We start from the raw sequence: 20,083 nt of genomic DNA on the forward strand, positions 1-20,083 counted from the left end.
AAATAGACTTGATGCGTGTTCTTCAAATGTGGGAAAATCCCACAGAATTTTGTGCCATCTGTTGATACGTAGAAGGCCTGCTTTGCTGACAATTCAGTGCAAAAACAGAAAACAGAATACAAGCAAGCAAGCAGCGGGGTTTGTTCTGCTTTGTTTTTATAAATCTGAGGCTTAAGGTCATATCAAAAACCTAACAAAGTTCAAAGGTTCATTTTGTTTCGACAGCCCTGTCCTTTACAGATATATGAATATTACCTGAGCCCCATGGAGCTCTTAAATCTGCACCACGTGGCTACCACCTGGCAGCCTTGTGAAACCCCGAGTCTGCACAGGAGTCAATGACTTCAGCAGGACACAGGAAGGGTGCAAGGACAACTTTTGGGCAGTGGGATATCTGCGCTGATGCCCTGGACCAGAAGCCTCGGGGAAATACCAGCTGACAGTATGTCAATACTTCTGGTTGGTTGAAGTGAGAAACCCAAGCTGAAGCAAAACCTAAGAGAGTCACTGAGAAAAAATATTACATTATTTTATTTAACACCTAATACCAACTTTGGTATTCGTTTTTCTGCTTTTTGTTTGTTTGTTTGTCTGTTAGAATTACAGCCATTTAACTCAATTGATATGACAGATGAGAATCAGAGTGCCCATCTTAATTGTTTTTGTCTAGTTTGAATAAGACTGTTGTACAAAAGGCAGTTACGTCTGACATCTTGGAAGCAGCTATGAAGTTAAAAGAAAGGCTCCGGTCATGCTTTTCAGCATTGGTTGATAGACACCAACCAGTATCGTAAGAGGAATTTAAAGACCTCTCCTGTCCTTATATTCCACGAGGAACAAGAGCTTACACTTTCATACAGATAACTGATAACCAGACCCAGGAAATTTTAACCTAAATATGATCTGAACACCATCAGAAAATAATATCACAGACTTTTTCAAAAGAATGGTTTCATTATGTTGTATCAGGGCATGAGATCTTGTCTTGGGGGAGAGAAGAGTTAAAAAAAAGCTGGCAGAGGAGAAAAACATCAGAAGAAAACAAACTGACAAAGCTAATCAAATCCAGACATATGTAATCTAAAATCTCAAAGGGGATTCAAGGTAAGCTAAAAGGACACTATAGGATCAAATGCTGCTAAAGCATCCAATACAACCCGATGAGAAGACAGAACAAAATCTCTGTAGAGACATGCACCAGATGCTCAGCAGGATAGGCCAGTGTATATCCACTGAGACAGACTCTACTACTTTACACTGGCTTAACCCTGCTCCTAATGGACTAAGAAATGGTATTTTAACCTTGCCACCAGCATTGTATTGTGTTGTAAAAGTTGAGAAAAAGATTTTGAGTGTGCCTATGGTTAGTTAATTGGGAAAACAACCAGCTTCTTACAGTACAATCTATGCCATCTGCCAAAAGAGACAAGTTTTATATGTTTCAGTCGGAAAAGTGCAACTCCTCCAGTGGTGTGGCTGAGAAATTTACTTTGAAAATCAGGAATCTTATTTCCAAGGTCAATCTGAGGTTTCCTGGGTTCAAACTAAAATATTTTGTGGGGCCAAAGAAATATTTACTGGGTTCTAGGGAGCAGAGAATGGATGTGTAGTCTGAACATATTTCAAGTCTGCCTGGGAGGTCTCTTTGTTTTTATATCTGTGTCTCCTCAAGCAACCTTTTTCTTTTTCTTTTCTTTTTCTTTTTCCTACCCTGAGAAATCGGAAGTTAAGACAATGATGACTTTTTTTTTCTTTTTTTTTCCTGTACATTTCAATACACTTCCTGCATTGAATCAGGGAACCTTAATTATCACCACCCTTTCCAAAATGTATTTCTTTTCAGCACATCATATGAAATGATCGAGTCAAATTCTGCCCAACGGCTGCCATTCTTTCTGTGCTAAACTAGAAGGATTTTTTGTACTAAGCAATGTTTTGTTTTATATGACCTTTGACAGTGGAAGTGTTGGAAGGATGACATTATATGTTGTAGGGATACTGCTAGGCGGAGGCTGATAGTCAGTTGTAAATTAAGTGGCAACATATTACAAATGAGTTCCAGAATGAGTAGGCGATTGGAAGATGTGCTACTGCATGCTGGAGATTAACATCCAAACAGAGAAACTATCACCTAGCCCAGCAATTGCAGTAAAAGGTTAAAAGAAATATTCAATATTATCAATCATATATAAAAAAGGAGAGAACTTCTTACAGCTGCCAAAGTACCTTGGGGGAATTAATGTGTTTGTGTCAAAAAGACTGAGAACAAGTGAAATAGGACTACACTGATTGCCAGAATCTTACTTGCCTGGAGAGATAACATTGGACATCCAGTTTAACTAGGCAGGTGCCAAGAATCCTCTTATGAATGCTATGGAGCTGTTTTCAAACAGGACAATGTCCAACAACTTCTATTCTCCAGTTCTCTCTGTGGTTTCTGAGTTGCTCATTAAAGCAGGGAAGCCTCCAGTGAGGTGTGATGACCTGAAAATAGACAGGAGCTAAAGAATCAATGTTTTAAGTAAAACAGCAATTATAAAAAGATCTACAGCTCTTTCCATGTAATCAGGTAAATTACCAAGAGTAGCATAAAGCACCTAAATTGGAGAAAGAGTGGAGAAAGGGGGAGTGGGGGGAAAAGAAGGTCCCTTGGGTGATATCTGATAGGATGCTTAGTCTGTGTAGAGGTCAAGGGGTTAAGTGAAAATGAGATGAAGGAATGATCAGATATAGTCAGATCAGAGATAGTTAAAAAAGGAATGTGCTAACCTAAGATGAATGTGAGGAAGTATGCCTGTGTGAGGGCACTGGTGTAGCTGTTCTTCAGCAGTCCAGGAATCAGGCAGAAGAGCTACCTGGCTCCCAAGCCATACCAGTCCTAGCAGAAGCTCTTCCTAGCAAAGAAGGGATAAGGACACAGTTTAAGGCTCTGCTTTGCTGCTCCAGAGGATATTAAAGTGCTTCTAATCACATCTACAGATTTTTCAGGTCTTCAGCTGCTGACGGGGTGTAAATCATCCTTAGTGAAGAGAAAGAAAATGAGGCCTGTGCCATCTGTGGTTTGGACAATGAGAAAGATGCTGTTTAAACAAGATGGAAACAGAAACATTGAAAAGTAAGTGAAAACTGCAAACTTTGTTGGCTAGCTAACATTTTCATGGGTCACATGGCTCTTGTTACAATGGGTTACCATAACAACAAACAGCATTTGGTTGAAAGAGGTGCATAATGTAGCAAATAAATGCTTGGGACACAGTCTGTATAAAACTTCATCAAATATTCTCGTAAATCTCTGTTCTCAGCACCAGAAATGGCCTGTAATGACAGTCGACAGCAGAAAGCTCAGAAAACATTCATACTGAGCAAATCTGGAAATGGCCACAAGAATTCTGTTCAAAAATCTTTTGTAGCTTACAGCCTCCAAATGTTTCTAAGAATAGCTTTGTGTAAACCCCAAGGTGAATGTTCAGTTTTTCTTAGACAGATAATGTAGAGGTTAGTACCTTTTGGTTTCCTCAGAAGCCTGATTAACATGTACAATTGGACCTGGCAATGAGCAGTTGGAGCTTTAAAACTTGTCTATTATATCTTAATACCTGGGGAATGCCCGAAGTGGTTTTTGAAAATAAATAAACAAAGAAACAAATTTTGGTGTTCTCAATAATCACAGTCTTACAACTCTAGGGGAGAAATTGTGTGTTTTTCACAAAGAGTTTGATTAGTTGCAGAATTCACTAAATCTAGCTGAGCTTCCTATCTTTAAGACTAACACACATCCCACATATATTTATGTCAACCCTCAAGCTATGGTGAAAGAAGCGTGAGTCTATAAATGAGGAGTTTCAAATGAAAGAGGTAGTTGAAGCATTTTGACCCTATTCAATCAAGGTCAGTTTTCCTCTGAATTATACCTGTTTCCTTGTCTAGCATTTTAGATACCTTCCAAGAGTCTAGTGACAGAGTTTATAAGTGGCATTCAACAATAAAGAAGAAAGAAAGCTGCTCACAAAACTCCCTTTCCCCATGTGATAAAAAAACAGTGTTCTAGAGGAAGGGACAAAAGAATGTGTAGATCCCATGTATGTGCCTATGGGAAAGGCGTGGTGAAAAGAGGCCAGCAGCTCCAGGAAAAAGGGACAGGAGGAAAGAGCACAAATCAGCTTTATGAGCCAGCAAATGATAGATGGCTAAATGCCAATTAAATGCAATACACACAATTGAGTTTGCATTGTAGAGATTATTAAAGGTTATCTTACCCTTAATTTTTTGTGGTAGGTGTTCTTACTCCCTCCTCACAGAAACCCTTGATTTTAACTTGCTAGGTACTTCGATGCACTTGTCATACCCAAAAGGTGATTTCAGCTCTTGGATGCCAAAAACCTTTCTGCTGATCAAAACACAGCTGCAAGGGCTTGCCTGATCTATTAATGGCTGCCACAACTCTGGGCTATGTCTGTCTATACCTGTGAAAATAGATGTAATTAATATAACAGATATCATATGTATATGCAAATTCAGATGGTGAAAATGACTCAGAGTAAGATAAGGTTTTCATTTGCCAAATCAAATCAAGATATGTGAATCACTTAAACATATGCAATCTGCTACTGGAGTACTGCTTCTGCAGTGACATTAGCACACCCTTGATCTATTTTACTTTATATTAAGCTTGTTTTTTTAATGAAAGATCTTAAAACACAATTTCAAAAATGTACTTTAATTAGCTTTTTTTTCCCAAGCTATCACCTCTCTGTGGCCTTTAAAAAGCTCTTTCCATTATTTCCCACAAGATGCTTGGACACATGATGACAGATCACAGGGCCACATAAATTGCCATTCAGTGGACAAGGATCCTAGGTTTGAAAACAATGAATGAGCAAATTTATATTCATTTAACATAAAATACTTTCTGTGTAAGACAAGAAACAGAATATTTTCTGATAGCTTTTTTTAACCATTACAGAAATGCATCAGCTCTACTAACAAATGACAAAGAAATATCTTCAGTCTGTTTTGTGATATTAATATATTCTGCATTACAATTTTATCTTAACTTCTACATTTATTTCACCTTCATTGGGTCCAATGCCTAGCCAAGAGCTCTTGACTTTAGGAATATACTTAACAGTAGTATATGAAGGCTAGTAGGCTTAATTTAAATGCTTAAAGTTACAGATCTGTTTGAGATCTTCGTCAAACAAGACCCAAGCCCCTTGAGTTTAAAAAATTAACAGAAATGGAAATTTTCACTTTAATGACACCAGAAAAACATTAATGCTGCTTCATCACCATTACCGTACAAACTCTGAGATTATGGTTTTGCTCTCAACACTTTTATTTGTGATAAATCCTTTTGCTTGTAATAAAATATACTGCACAAAAAGTAGCTTAAAATAGATTTTGAAGTTTTGATTTGCAATAGTTGGCCCATTTTGAACCTTCTGTTTTATTTCTTTTCATACTGTGTGGGCAAAGAATTACTGTACCTTTCATCATGAGCTCAAGAAGAACATTTAAGGTTAAGTACATGCAGATGGGTATAACATTAATTTTTCTTTAGGAGAAAACCAACTGCAAGCGAAGTAACACAAAAAAAGGCTTTTGTTTTGTTTCATAATCTTGGGTAATTCCAAGGTTCCTCTTAGGAATCTACATTGAACAATAGTTTATTTCACTGCTTATGGTACTTCTGACTTCTAGACACTTTTCAAACTAGGAGGTTGTGTTTGCTTTCTTGCTTGCATATGTGAGGAAGGGAGAGAAAAAAAAGTAAATTCTTTTAAGAGCAAATGCCACAGGAGATAATTCCATCTGCCTGCCTGATCTAGCATTCTCAACTACATTTCTCAGTTTCTCTTGATTAATAATGCAGCTCTTCTCAGTTATGTGCACAGTTTAAGTGCCAAACAGATGCCACACAAATGACGATTACAAGTACTGTAAGGGGGTGAACAAATAATGTCAGTTAGTTGATGTGATGAAGTTTACATGACAGTAATCTTCTGTTTTATGAAGTTGTTCATTTTTAAGCCTCAAAGCCTTTCTGGTATCTTTTTAAGGTAACAATGTCACTTGACCAGCTCAATAAAGATCTCAATTGTAATAAAGCAGACATCCTTATGAGCACTTATGAATTCATTACATTGCTTATTTCCTGAGGAAATTTTAAAAGAATTGTCAGCTACACTCTTAAAGTACACTTTAAAACTAAACCATTTTATAACAATTTAAAACTACTTCTTAAACTTCCTGTAAAAGCTTAGTGATAGGACAGGAAATAAACTTGGGGACATTTAAACTAAGAAAAGGGTAGACTTAGATTAGATACAAGTAAGAAATTCTTTACTCAGAGGGTGGTGAGGCATTGGAACAGGCTGCCCAGGGGAGCTGTAGATGCCCCCCACCCCTGCAGTCATTCAAGGCCAGGCTGGATGGGACTTTGGGCAATATGGTCTTGCAAAAGAAAAAAAAAAAAGTCACTGTCTACGGAACAGGGTTGAAATAGAACGACTTTTAAAGTCCCTTCCAACACAAACCATTCTGTTTCTACAAATCCAAACGTTGGTGTGCACCTGTACGTTGTTACATATTGTCAAATCGAACTCTGGTTCAGGACAGTACTTTGGCCTGTTGTTAACTCCAGGCTTATTAAACTTCTGTTTCATCAAAAGTCATGCCTAAATAAAAACTGAACAGTGTTCAAAACAGAAATGCTTTACTGAACTGAGAGTTAAACTAAGGCATGCCCTTGTTCCACTACAGATGGCAGAGCTACTTGATGAAGGAATATGTAGATGAAAATTATATATGGAAAAATCCATTACACTAAAATATTTGGCGTCAGAATAGTACTTCTGAACTTGGATATCTACAAACTCAATTCTTAATGTTTCAGTGTTAAGATGTTCTTCTCAGGACTGTAGTGGATATTCCTGTAATACTGAACAGCAGAAAACTGTTATGATTTGAAAAAAATTTAATGTGTCTAAAATCTAAATCATATTACAACAGTGATGCTGACAGTTTTGAAGACCTTTCGTGTTTCTTGCTCTTTCCACGCTAACACCAACAGTTTAGCCAGCTAACCATTGGTTTGGCATTTTATCTGCAATTTTGTCCCCTTTGCACCACATCTTGATTGTAGAGAGAAAGAAAATATACAAATCATGGAGCAGATCATCAGAAAATCTCGTAGTTTCACAGAAGCAAAATCCACAGGTCTATAGAAATAAACACCAGCTCTCAACAAACTTAGGACAATTCACACTTACATGCACAATAGTCTATCAGAATCGGTGGTTGCTCTTCATCCACACCAGTATAAAATTCAGTATAAAATCTTGGTTTACTCCCATTCTTACTGCTCTGCTTTCCATTCTGTCAGCTGGCCTGTGATAACCCCTTGCCTGCAGACAAGGAGAGGAAGTTGGAGGCAGGAATGATCCAGAAGTCTTTTTCCAGACCTCACGAGCAACACTTCCACAGTCAGACCTTCAGTGAGAGACATTAGTGCTTTGTTAAATTACAGACATAAAACAGGAAAATGACTTGGGAAGTCACAAGTCAAAAGGATGACAACTGTTTTTGTAAAACTCTTCAGTAGGTCACCAAACATAACTACCAAGTGACCAGAGTTCTTTACTGGATATAAGCTGACCAAGATCTTTCTGCACATGCATTTAACTTTTCTTGTAACCCTTGAATTATTTTCTCAAAGCACACCCTTATCAGCTATTAGCACATTGGTCAGAGTTGGAAGTCTGGCTGTAAAGAAAGTGCTTTCACAATGCTCTAAGGTTGTTCCTCCTGCCTGGTGTTTCTCTAATGGGCAGCTTGGTGCAGCTGCTAAAGCTTACAACTTTCTCATTTTCTTGCATAACGTCTTTGCTAATTTTTAAGCAGTAAGTATATCACTGCTAATGTCAGTCACTATGAAAACAGGAGGAATGTAAACAGACTTAAAATACCCAGATGAAATAACATCAATGCAAGTGCTCTGATCAGTCTTTAGAAGAAGGCTATGGTAGAACAGAAATGAAGAGGCTGTTACAGCTCCCTGCAATTTGGTGGCTCAGTGGAGTTACCCAACTATTTGTGCTGTCTTGGATTACTGAAAAAGGAATCAGATTGGTAATTTCTGGTGAAGTAGTGAGCATTAGATCAGAGAACAGAATCCTCTTTGCACTTCAGAAAGTCAAAAATGTGCCCAGTTGTTTCATACTGTATAAAATACCATTTTGAATTGTTTTAAGATTTTGTTCTGTTTTGTTTTCAGACTCAAATTTCAAAATATTGGACAAGTTCTGAAATCTGCTCGTAAAAATCCCCAAGTCACAAGCCAGCCAGATAAAAATTTGTTCACCGCAAAAAGGGAACGGGGCAGGGTGGGGAAGGAAAAGTTTGTTGATAAGTTGGCTACACAATTAAAACACTTAGCCACAGCCAGGAGCTCAAGTTGACATTTATTTTAAGTTCCTATTTATTAGAATATATGAAAAATATTCAGCAAGATCACAACTTGTTTTTTGAAAGAGATGCACTCCAGTATTTAAGGTGTAAGGTTTGGCCAATTATTTAGGAATGCAGAAATGTGAGCAGATTGGATGAGTATTGGGCCAAAGAGAAAATACAGAGTTTGAAACAATGCTCGGTACCATTTAAAGTTTCTTGAGGAAACGGTCATATTCTAGTGAAGCAAAGAACATAGAAGAAAATAGCCTTGGGAGGAATCACAAAGACAATTAGCAAGACAAATCTAGGACTGCTTTGTCTTGTCTAAATCTATATAAAGAAAAATGGTCTGCAACTCACTCTGAAAGTGATGGGAACCCATGCTTCAAACGCATGTCTTGAAACAATGTCGGAAATCTTGTTCCTCTTTTGGCTGCGGTTACAGATGCTTTCCCCAGACAGCGGGCTCACTAGTTTCAATTTTCTGGAGTACTCAAAAATACATTTTCCCCGGAAGATCTGCATATATAATAAACATTAACTAAATCAAATGACTCTCATTTCAGGATAAATACTTTCAAGAAGTCAGTTAGAGACTCTTATAGTAAATTGCTATTAATTGGTTTTTCCAATCTACTTAGGTTGTACTAATGAACACAATGACTTCTAAGATATTTACATACTGAATAAACCCTGCCTCTCCTTGTAAGCATGCAAAGGGTCCAAGATAAAAAGTTCTGCTGCAAGAACACAGGGGAACCACTCTGGGACAAGTGAATGATCCTATTGGTTTTCTGTCTCTGAACTCTGTTAATTCAGGAAGAACCAGGAGAGCCTCTCTGCTCTCACTGCTGGATAGCTGCCCTGAGTGGGGCCAATTTTTACAGAATATGTAAGTTACATAACACAGAAACTCTCAGCTCTGCAAAGCCAATGAAACCACATTTTCCTATAACTGCTACTTCCTCTTTTTGCACTTTACTCACTTGTAAGGGCTTGCTCTAAATTCAATGATAGCATCTCTACAGATGGGAACTTTTTTCTTTTGCATGTGAACATTACCCAACACCGAAATGTCTCCAGCCCTGATGGTCCTTCTTAGGGCATTATTAGGACAGCAGTCACACTCATGCTGCCCAGCTCCCCTGTGGTAAGCTCAGATGTGGAGCAAAAGTAAGAATTAGAATTCTGTCTGTACCACAGCCTGAAAACAATCACATAATTTCAGCAGTTTGAAGTCGGTTACTGGAAAAGCCCTAAATACAGCACAGCAAAGCTCCTTGTGATTTCCTTCACCAAGTTCTAAACAGAACCAAAATATAACCTAATTGTTTCTAGAAAACTTCTGCTTTATTTGGTGTTATTTTTCATATCAGCTCTGTGTACCCAAAGAAGCGCAGCAGTAGGCTATGGGACCAAGGTCTATCTGAGAAACCTGCATGCCTCACAGAAAGCACATGATTCCACAACTCATTAAGTCTAATTTATGGCATATGTAATTAGGCACCTTTGAATTGAACCCAGGTCTCTAGAGATAATAACACTTAGAACTTATATGGGGCTTTTCATCTTCAAAGTGCTTTACAAACATTAACTAATTAACAACATAATAAGACATGAAAGGCCAATGTACTTACCCCTAGTACTGCATAGCTTCTGTATAATTCAGATTTTAATGATTTTAAATGCAAGATGCAATCTGGGTGCGCTAGGAGGATTTACTTGTTGCCCCCTTCCCAATGAGAAAACATGACTTCCATACCAAATATCTGAATATGCAGCGATATCTGAATATCTGCTATTTATTGTTGAGTCAGAAGAAGCAGCTCCAAGAATTGAAGGAAGATAAGGAAATGAGCACCTCAGAGCAACCCGTGAGGCTGTTTGAATTTCCTGGGTTTTGGAGACACAGTATGGGGGCCTAATACAGGAATACATTCCCTGAGAAGTCACTGCTCAAGATTTCTGGTACCACTAAACTCTACATCCTTCCCAGAATAAATCTAGTAATAGTTACACAAAGACTCTAGGGACTGGCTGTCTAGAGACTATTTAGTCTTTTATATATATATATATTTATATATTTAAGCCTATGTCAGTTATCATTTTCATAAGCTCAGGATGTTGACCATTGCCTGTGTATGTACTCTGTTGAAACATCACCTATCCAAGAGCTAAAAATACAATGCATATCATGTCAGAATTTCTCTCCAGACCATGTCTGCCTCTGTCCCCCTTGGGGATTCTCCTGCGACTAAAAATTGAGTATTTGAGGACTAGTGGAAAAATATACCAAGCACGTGAGAGAGAACTGTATACACAGCCGTCCCTAGCCCTGCACATATGAATTCTCAGAAACAAACCCAGATTCTCTGGCAGTAGTAACACAGGTGGAAAGGAAAGAGAAATTAAAGAAAGTGAGACATATGATGGACCAGGATACAATCTGTATGGGAAGCAGCAGGCTTTTGCTTTTCCCCACAGACAATCAGTCCAGAACAGATCCTGAAAGGTAACAGTTTCACAATAATAATGCCTACAAGAGAAACTACCATAAACATAATGTCTAATTAAAAGCATTACAATTTTTAAATGCAAATGTAGAATAGAACTGTCAAAATGTTTTATCCCTAAAGTGCGAATGCTAACCTTCCCATACTTATTATATAGCACTACATTTCAATTTGCCTGGAGCACGGCTGAATAAAGCAAGCATCACAAACACAATGAAATGGATATCTGAAAGTACTGCTCTTCACAATAGCTGTGTGTCTGAGCAGGGCTTCAAATGTTGATCAATTGATTACCAAAACCTAAGAACACATTTCCCAAATGAGCTTCTGCAAAAGCACTCAATGGCACCAGAGGGGAAAAAAAAAAAAAGAGCAAAAAGCTGCACAGAACAGCAGTGTTCTCTAAAATATTTACAAATGCAACTTTTTACTGCTTTCCTGTTTATAGCTTAGATCTGCACAGATCTAGAGTGAGGAATAAAGCACTTCTGATAAATCAATGGCTTGATTCAGTTTAAGTGTGGCAAATTCAGGTAAACAAAGAAGAAAGGAAAAATGACCTAAAGGTATACATTAAATCTTACAGCAAATCACAGTCGCTCTGTTCAAATGACTTTTGAACCTTTAGTAAAATGACAATAAAATTTATGATGCATTCTCTAATGGCAAACCATGTGTGAATATTCTTATTACATTAGGGACAGTTCCCTATTTGTTTTCCATAGAAATAAGACAGAATCATTTGTGCTTATCTGTCCTTTTGGAATGTTTTCTCCTCCCATTGTGACCAGTACTGGATAGTCCTAATAAGGATGAATGAAGGTGAGGCATTTGTTTCTGAGCTTGTCTCAAACAGTTACTATTTGCTCAGCAGAGGCCTCTGTTGAGCTAACTACAGTTCACGAGAGCACTCATGGGTATTCTCTAGCTCCTCCCAACACTGGCACAGCCGTTTTCTGGACTGACTAAGCACCAACTGTAACCATCAGTGTCCCATCCATCTTCCACCTCCAGTGAGTTGGCTCCTACTGCAGTCCTATGTATTTTTCTCGTTTTAATTCTGATAAATGCTAAGGAACTACTGAGAATCACTGCCCACCAAATACATGTGGTTTTCATTTAGCAAATTTAACCTGAAAAAATAGAATGAAAAAAAAAGGAAAACCAGTTTTCAAGCTGAAATGAACCCGCTGTTTTCACAAACTTCCATATATTTTATCCTTCATTCTGAATGCAAGTTGCTCTCTTGTACCACTTCCTGCAGTAACCTAATCTGCAGTGTTGTGCTGTGCCATTCTCACCGTGAAAAAAGCTGTGCTGGGCTGCAGTTTGGTCCATAATGCTCCTCTACTGAGCAAAATCCAGAGCTGTTTACAAACAAGTATGCTCTCAGCACCCTTACCTTTCATCATCCATATCAATAAGAAGCATCTGTCCTGAAGAACATGATGGGATTTTCACTCCACAGTGTTAATGCTGTCCTACTCTGGAGATTTTGAGAAAATTCCTTCAGGATCAAACCCATTTTGTTGATTCAAATGAAACATTTGCTTAGAAAAAATCTAGCAATTAAAAAGTTTCTACCTTCAGAGCATTCTGGCATTTGATATTGTGGTTCTCACTCCATTTGGATGCAGGCTTTATGCTGCTTTCCAAAAGCCACTGCTTCATTAAAGAGGGAAAGAAAAACCAAGCAAAACAATCCCACGCTAGCAGCAATTCTTAAGAGTATTACATTGCCCAGAGAATTCTTCTCTTTCTGATATAAATACCTTTCTGCAGCATGCCTCTGCGCTGAAATCCTCCTGTGCAAGCAGGGTACTCCAGGATTTATTACATCTTGAGTAAAGAAATATTAAGCCTTATGACAAGCAGGCAGTTGACTCTCCACCTGTGCCTTTCACTTCACTTTGGAAACACGGCATTACTGGAGGATACTGACATGAAAAAAGAGAAAAAGACAGAAGTGGTAAATGGTCAGTATTGACAGGGGAGCCAGAAACACAGGAGACAACAGCTTACAGGGCAGGGGTCTTTTCATTCTTATGCTTTTGCAAATAATTTCAGCTGAGCTGCACTGCTTTCAACTTCTCTGAAACAAGATTTATCCCCTCCTGCATTATGGCAAGGAGATCTTACTGTAATCACACAGCACAAGGAGCTTCCCACCATTGTGTATTTCCATGCCAAGGGAAATGTCAGACAGTGTCTGTCCCTTGCTGGTATTTGCTGTTTTTATCCTGATGCTCACCAGGAACACCCACTCCTTCAGCAGTGGCTGGGTGGGATAAGGAACTTCCTATTCTGTGCTGTCCTCCCTTAGGCAGTTAATGAGAGAATTAGGGTGGTAGGGCCAGCAATATTTTTCTTCCTGTGCTGTCATTCCCTTACTGCACAGAGACCTGTGTTCCTCCCCTTTTGATCCTGTGCTACTGCATCTTATCATTCTTTGGTATCTCAGTCAGTTCCTAAGAGAATCACAACTCACTTAGTATTTGGAGACACCAAGAGAATTTCTGCCCCTGGAACTGTTTAGGTCTGCTAATCAAACAGTGATCCACAAGAATCTCACAACAGGTGGTCATGATATTGTTAATTTCACTTACGGAAAACTGAGGCACAGAGATATTGCTTGGACATCAAACTCTGTTTGCCTGTTCAACTTTTCAATGATTATTCATTTTCTGATACTTTGCTTTTTGCTATGAAGTATTTGCATAATAAGTAGAACAAATGCATTAAACAAGTCACTAAAAGCAATTAAATGAAATGAAAGTACTGGTACAGAAAATTGCATTTCTTCTCCAAGATGATCATCTTTCAGTACAATGAAGCAAGATGAGGTTCTTCCTGTGCTAGCAGATAGCTGTAACTGCATGCTTAGTGAAGTGCTAATATTGATCATACAAGATGGAACAGGTTACACAGGCAATTGGTCAGGCAAAGCAGTGATGGCAGCACATGGGATATTATGGATGGTCGATGTAGCTGAGGATATCTATCTTTCTGTCTATCTATCTATTTTTCAGGATGTCTATCACCATTGAACTTAGCTATTAAGGAACAATGGCAGCACTTAATCATCGATAGATTAATACTGCATATGCCATTCATTGGGGATTGGGCCAGATTTCTCTTGTTCACACCTTTGCTGCTCTTTTTTTTTCTTCCACAGTTGTGAGACAGTAGCATTTTCTCACAGACTGTATGTGTTGTTTTGGGACTCGTGTCAGTGGCAACAGCATAGCTCTGTGTGTCTGCCAGAGCTTGTTCCATTGAGCTCCCTTCCAGGAAAATAAAACAGCCAACTGATGAGACTTGTTATAAAATTTCAGACCCAGCGTCTTTTCATAATGTCTGGAACACTGTTTGGAAGCAGCAGCAGTGTGACCAGTCTGTGCACCTGACTCTTCTGTTACAGTCAGAAATAGGTAAAGAGCAGTGAGAGATTTTCCCAAGCACTACCTGCTGGAAAAGACACAACTTCTATTGCTGTATTTTCTCAATACTTAGTATTCAGCAAAGTGCCTGCAACAGTGTAGAGCTGTGTGTTTGCTGGTATTTTTCTTGTTCAAAGCTTTTGAGAACCCTTTACTGAAGCATATAATGCTGCCTTGAAATTGGTCTCTAAATCACATTTGGAGAAGAAGAAACACAGACAGTTGGCTGGGTATTTCTGTTCTGTGCCATGGCTTGCTCAAGTAAGAAGAGCACCCTATCTGCTACTTGAAGCCTGATTCTTGTCAGTCTGTTTGTGATCATTAGAGTCCTCACCAACATAAAAGCGTCTCTCCCCTTTTATTTCTAATTTATTTATTTATTTCTTTATTTTTACATGACCAGTCACAAACTCTGCAATAGATTTCCTCCTTTCATTTCTGCATTTTAGGCTCTTCCATGGTTTTATACTCTTAGGAGAATTAATTTATCGTTATAAAGTCTTACATTAAAACCAGCCTACCAAGGGCAATGTTGGGAGTGATCACTGTGCCTCTTGTTTTAATCTGAAGTATTCCAAAAGGAAAGCTGGGTAGTTTAAACTAAGCTATTCAGTTTCTGCCTTGACATTTGGAGGTAAAATTTTGCCTATGTCTCTCAGAAGAAGAGATGGCATTTGGAATAACCCAAAACTCCTGCAGAGTTACATTACTGTGGCAGCCAGACCAGAGTAAATCTAGTCTGAAGATCTATTGGTTCAATTACTGCTTGGGGTCAGGACATGCCATAAATTATTAGATATGCAAATGCAAAAGTGACTGTTGATGAAAGGAAGATGGATGGATTTTTTAAATACTCATAATCACCGCTAAGACTGACTGCAGATCAAGGTATAGTCACTTGTTTGTAAAAGGTTTCTATTTCAATCTTAGGTTTTATTTGTGTGTGCAAAGCACTATCGTTTTATTTGTATGGTATTTTAAAAATAAGCTTAGGAAGTCACGAGAAGATCTGTTTTGAACTGATTCTGCAATATTCCATAGGTTTTAGAAATAGCTTGAGAGAAAAGTTTGGAAAATGCTAATTCCCATTCTGCTCTCACCACAGCATAAATCTGAAACACTGCGCTGCACTGCATGGAGGTACAACAATAATGATTTGGGAGAAGAATCAATTCCTTTGTTCTATGGGGGCAAGGTGGATGAAGAAAGCCACAAAACAAACTCAGGTTTGCAGATTTCTGCAGGGCGGATGAGTACTGGTACACGATAAACATCACCTTACTACAACATGAACTCTGTGGTGTTCAAGAGCAAGGCAAGAGATTTTGTATGGGTAGAAAAATGAAAAGAAAATTTAATTAAAAAAATAATGTAATACGTTTACTCTTGCTGCCCCTTAAATACATTATTTATGGTCTTATTTCTCAGTGTGATTAAAGCTGGAAGAATTTGATCCCTATCCCTGTCATGTAAAGTGTCTGCTACATCTATAAAAACTTGCTGAATTTCTCTTGTGGGTTATCTCTTTGGGGAGAGGTTTTACTGCATATAAGACAAAATGATGGCAAGTGTGAGAATAACGTGTGCTATTCAACGCCACCTGCTGCTGCAACGGGAAATATATTCCCAGATGCACCTTGACTGAACAGAAACAGATGAGAAACCACAGGAAAGAAAACCTGTTCTAGTTGTAGGTAAGCTTGTTTGCAGAGATATATCACAACGCATGAAGGAATATATTTTCCCAGTACTGACACCAACGTATTCCAAGCAGTCTATGAAAGCCAACAGTATTTCTAAAAGACACCCATAATATTCTTCAACTGAATGGTAGTTTCTAAAGAGTTTTCTAATCATGGTTTGAAAACTACTACACGATTTCTCAAATCTTCCATTCACTTCCTTAATATAAATCTCTTGCCAAATGGTGTTGCTATTATTACTGTGAAACACACACACACACACACACACAAAGTTTACTTGGTTGGGGATGTCAACTAGATAGTAAACTGAGGGCTACTTGAGAATTCCCCAAGTAGAGTTCAGGGATTTGTTCATATATTGCATTTTCTATAAGAGAAAACGTACTAGGAAATACATTACTTTACCCAAGCCGTGGCTTATACAAAGGTTAACTTGAGATGGAAAACAGACCAGAATTAGGGCATGATTATTGAGCAACCAGTAGTTAAGAGTTCAGCTAGAGATGAGTTTGTACATTTTAAGGCTCCTTACTTTTCTAACATCATTTGTTTGCTCTTCTGCCTAAGCAATTGCTCTATGTGCTTGATATAAAATGAACAAACACAATGCACTCTCTAAACACAGACACAAAAATATCCTAGGACAGATTTCCAGTCATATCTCCAAAGTGACATCCCTACCTCAGGATCAACGTCCTTCCAAATCCTTGCTGTAGGTTATTGTACTTGCAAGATTCCTATGGAAAAATAACACATTAATAGAGTACTTACAACAATTTGTAGCAAAATGAGCTCTCTGCTAAGCCTCCCAGAGCTGCATAAAAATATGGCTTATTGATCTACTGGTTAATATTTTAAAGTTAATTAATCCTGAATGTTTCTTACTCATTTGTATGCAATGGCACAATGGGATCAACCTCTCAACTTTTGTCTCCTTACAGTACAGAGATTTTATTTTTGGATTACATTCAGAAATGGGAATCATTTACAGCTTATTCTAAGAACATTTTATCACCTGCCCCTCTTCACTCAGTTTGCTTATAGCCAATGACAAAATAGTTATAATATATTGAATGTACTATCACTTATTTTCTTGCTTGTTCTTTTACTGTCCTCCTAGAAAGTTTGTAGTTAAACCATTTTTACAGCTGTAAGGAACTGAAACGAATTCATATTTCTAGAACTTAAGCCACAAGTAACAATATTTTCAGCAGTTGAATTTTCATTGAAATTTACAAAAGATCTCTGCCTTCACTGATTTATTGTTGCATCAGGTAAAACTACACACAGTGTATAAAATACTGTGTTAGTCCACTTGTAGTTTGATCAAACACGTTATCAGTGATTGCAAGTACATTTTATAACCCTAGCAGCTGAATCGAAAAAAAGGTGATACAAGCATCAATCTCCAGGATAAAATCAGAGCACTTTCCACCACAGTTTGACCTTAGTGATGTCTTTGGATAGTCTTACTTGTCTAAGTCCTTGCAACAATTACCAAGGGACAGTTAGAAAATGCAGGTTTAATGATGAGGGCTGGAATTACCAGCAGCACTGAAGTCTTAAACGCTAACCCCAGAGATTTCCAAGCAGAGTAAGAATTTGAGGAAACTCTGCTGGTACCGTTGGAATGAAGTAGAAGAGGGCTGCAGGCACCAGCCACAGATTTTATTTGTGTTCTTTATTGTCTGCATCCCTGAACTCTGCAGTGTTATTAGCAAATACAAAAAGCTATAAAGAAAAAAACAGCCACAGATAACTAGACCTGAAGATACAGTTGACTCCAGCAATAGCTGCCAAATCTTATTTATAGCATAAGACAACACAGTTAATTACAGGTCACAAAAATGTTAATTCCTGTCATAACGCAAGTCACAGCCAAAGAAAGAAAAAAGCTTATTTTGGGGCTATGATGGTTTCTCCTAATAGAACCTCTGGTAATTTGAAATCCGGTCTCTTGTTAGTAGGCTACAGAATAGGCAAAGAAAGGAGGGGAACAGGTGCCTCAGTGACCCATGTTTTGGATTGTAATGTAATAATATTTAAATAACTTAAATAACAAACAAAACAAAAAACAATTTTTGGGAAGTATTGAAGGTAAAAAAAAATAGAGGAGAGGATCATAGAGAAGTATTTTGAGCAATGCCAGCAGTATCTTCTTATAACTAACATTAAGTAACTTTCTAATTAGTGCAGCGTTTTAAAAATGCTCAGTCCTGGTGACCCAGCAAATGAATACAAAACGTATCTCATGAACAAACCTCCCCATAGTGAAAGAATCACCAATCATTAAGCCTGTTCCAAAGTACACTGGGTAATAATTAAGATAAACATTAGGCAAAGGATGGAGTTAATTATATTACATATAATCAGACACTGGTCACTCTACAAATCGTAATTTGTTTTCTCCTAATTTTCACTTATTATCAAAGGTATTCCAAGGACTGCAAAATAACACAAACTGAGCAGTTACAAAGATGATATGCATTTAAGTTCAAAACTATGTTTCAGGCTTTCTGAAATAAATTACATACAATTTCAGGAAATAACACACCATTCTCACACAACCTGTAATTGCTGCTGCAAAAATGGTAAACTCATTTTTGGAAGGGAAACAGCATTCATTTAGCAGGTCTCATAGTGACACATGAAGCAGGAAGGTAATTTGCATGGATATTGTAATCTCAGTTTATATAGGGAGGCTACTTGGTTAAAGAGAACATACAACTGCGACTTTATAAGGACAAACAGTCAGACTGGTTTCAATTAATATCCAGATTCTGCTGCAGATCAGAAAATCTCTTCAGTAACACAGGGAGGGTTGCAGCCTTCTACAGCTTGCATTCATCATCACAACCACTATTTTTATTTGATTTTATTATTATTATTATTTTTGCTAGAGGGAGCTGCTTGTGTATTTGAGACTCCTCAGTATAAGCTGTAAATGTATATATGCATATGAACATTTCTAAAATTCCAGCATGTAGAACAGTGCGGAGCTTTCTAAATCCCTAACAAACATCTTTTTGTGTCCCCTCATGTCAGATTTAATTGTCCATGGTGAAAGGAAACCCTAATCAGGATTCAACAGAAGTACTCTAAGACATGTATCTTTCCAACCTGGAGTATCCTGTGATCTTGTGAAAGCCTATCAGGAAAAAAGCAAGTTTTCATCCTGTTTGAAACCCCAAACAAATGAAATAATTTAAAATTCTTGCTCTTGACTATTGTTTGGCATTTATACAACAGTTGTACAACAGTGAGGTGCAACGAGACACATTGAGGAAGTGCTCGGGTCACAAAGATCTCATTCCTTTCAGAATCTGGCCCTGCAGGACAGTGTCTGAGACACAATGTTAAAACAGCTTTTAGAGATTTAGTCTATCAAAAAGAACTGATTTCTGGTCTTGCTTCTGTTATTTCCCTACATATTCTTAATATCTGTTTGTTCCACTTAGTTGCCCATAGTCAACTGTCAGGAATAATCCCAAGTGCTAAGAGAGAAATAAATTAGGAATACAGAGTTGCTGTACAGTGACTTGCACTGCTTTTTCTAAGTAGGAACCCAACAAGTATAACTCTAGTCTTCCTAGCACACTGCACTCACTCCGAGCTCAGCTAGATACCCAGCTGAAAGAAGCCTAAAGCAAAGACTAAGACTTGCAGCTGAAAGCTACCTGGCATTACTGGGCCCTACTGGCTAACTGACACCAGTACAAACCACAGTGGAGTCACAGCCCTTACTTCTTTGAAAGCTGACATCTACCCTGGGACAGCTTCCTTCTGGAAACTGTGGTCCATTCACATCAGTTACCATTAGGCCCAAGCTGTGATCAAGCATCCCTGAGTGCCTTGTCCTTCACTGATTATTAAAAGAAAAGCCTGGGCCCATTAAAGTCAACGAAAGTTTTCCCTGTATTTTTTTTCTCAAAGATGCTCCAATATCACCCATAGGGATAAGCTCTCTGCATGCATC

General features: G+C 38.1%; 1 long non-coding RNA gene across 1 annotated transcript in view; it reads right to left on the reverse strand.

The window, feature by feature from the left end:
- Positions 1-2,322: 2,322 nt before the first annotated feature.
- The window catches only part of LOC140257496 (uncharacterized), a 42,975-nt gene continuing 25,214 nt past the window's right edge, over positions 2,323-20,083 (reverse strand). Inside the window, exons 2-8 of the long non-coding RNA XR_011905032.1 lie at positions 16,789-16,844; positions 12,737-12,901; positions 8,812-8,970; positions 7,272-7,406; positions 4,257-4,463; positions 2,770-2,894; positions 2,323-2,484 (exon numbers count right to left, since the gene is read on the reverse strand). This is a non-coding gene — a long non-coding RNA (uncharacterized lncRNA). The remainder of the gene's footprint in view (positions 2,485-2,769; positions 2,895-4,256; positions 4,464-7,271; positions 7,407-8,811; positions 8,971-12,736; positions 12,902-16,788; positions 16,845-20,083) is intronic.

Source organism: Excalfactoria chinensis, chromosome 11 (genome assembly GCF_039878825.1).
Source record: "Excalfactoria chinensis isolate bCotChi1 chromosome 11, bCotChi1.hap2, whole genome shotgun sequence".
NCBI classification, from domain to species: domain Eukaryota; kingdom Metazoa; phylum Chordata; class Aves; order Galliformes; family Phasianidae; genus Excalfactoria; species Excalfactoria chinensis.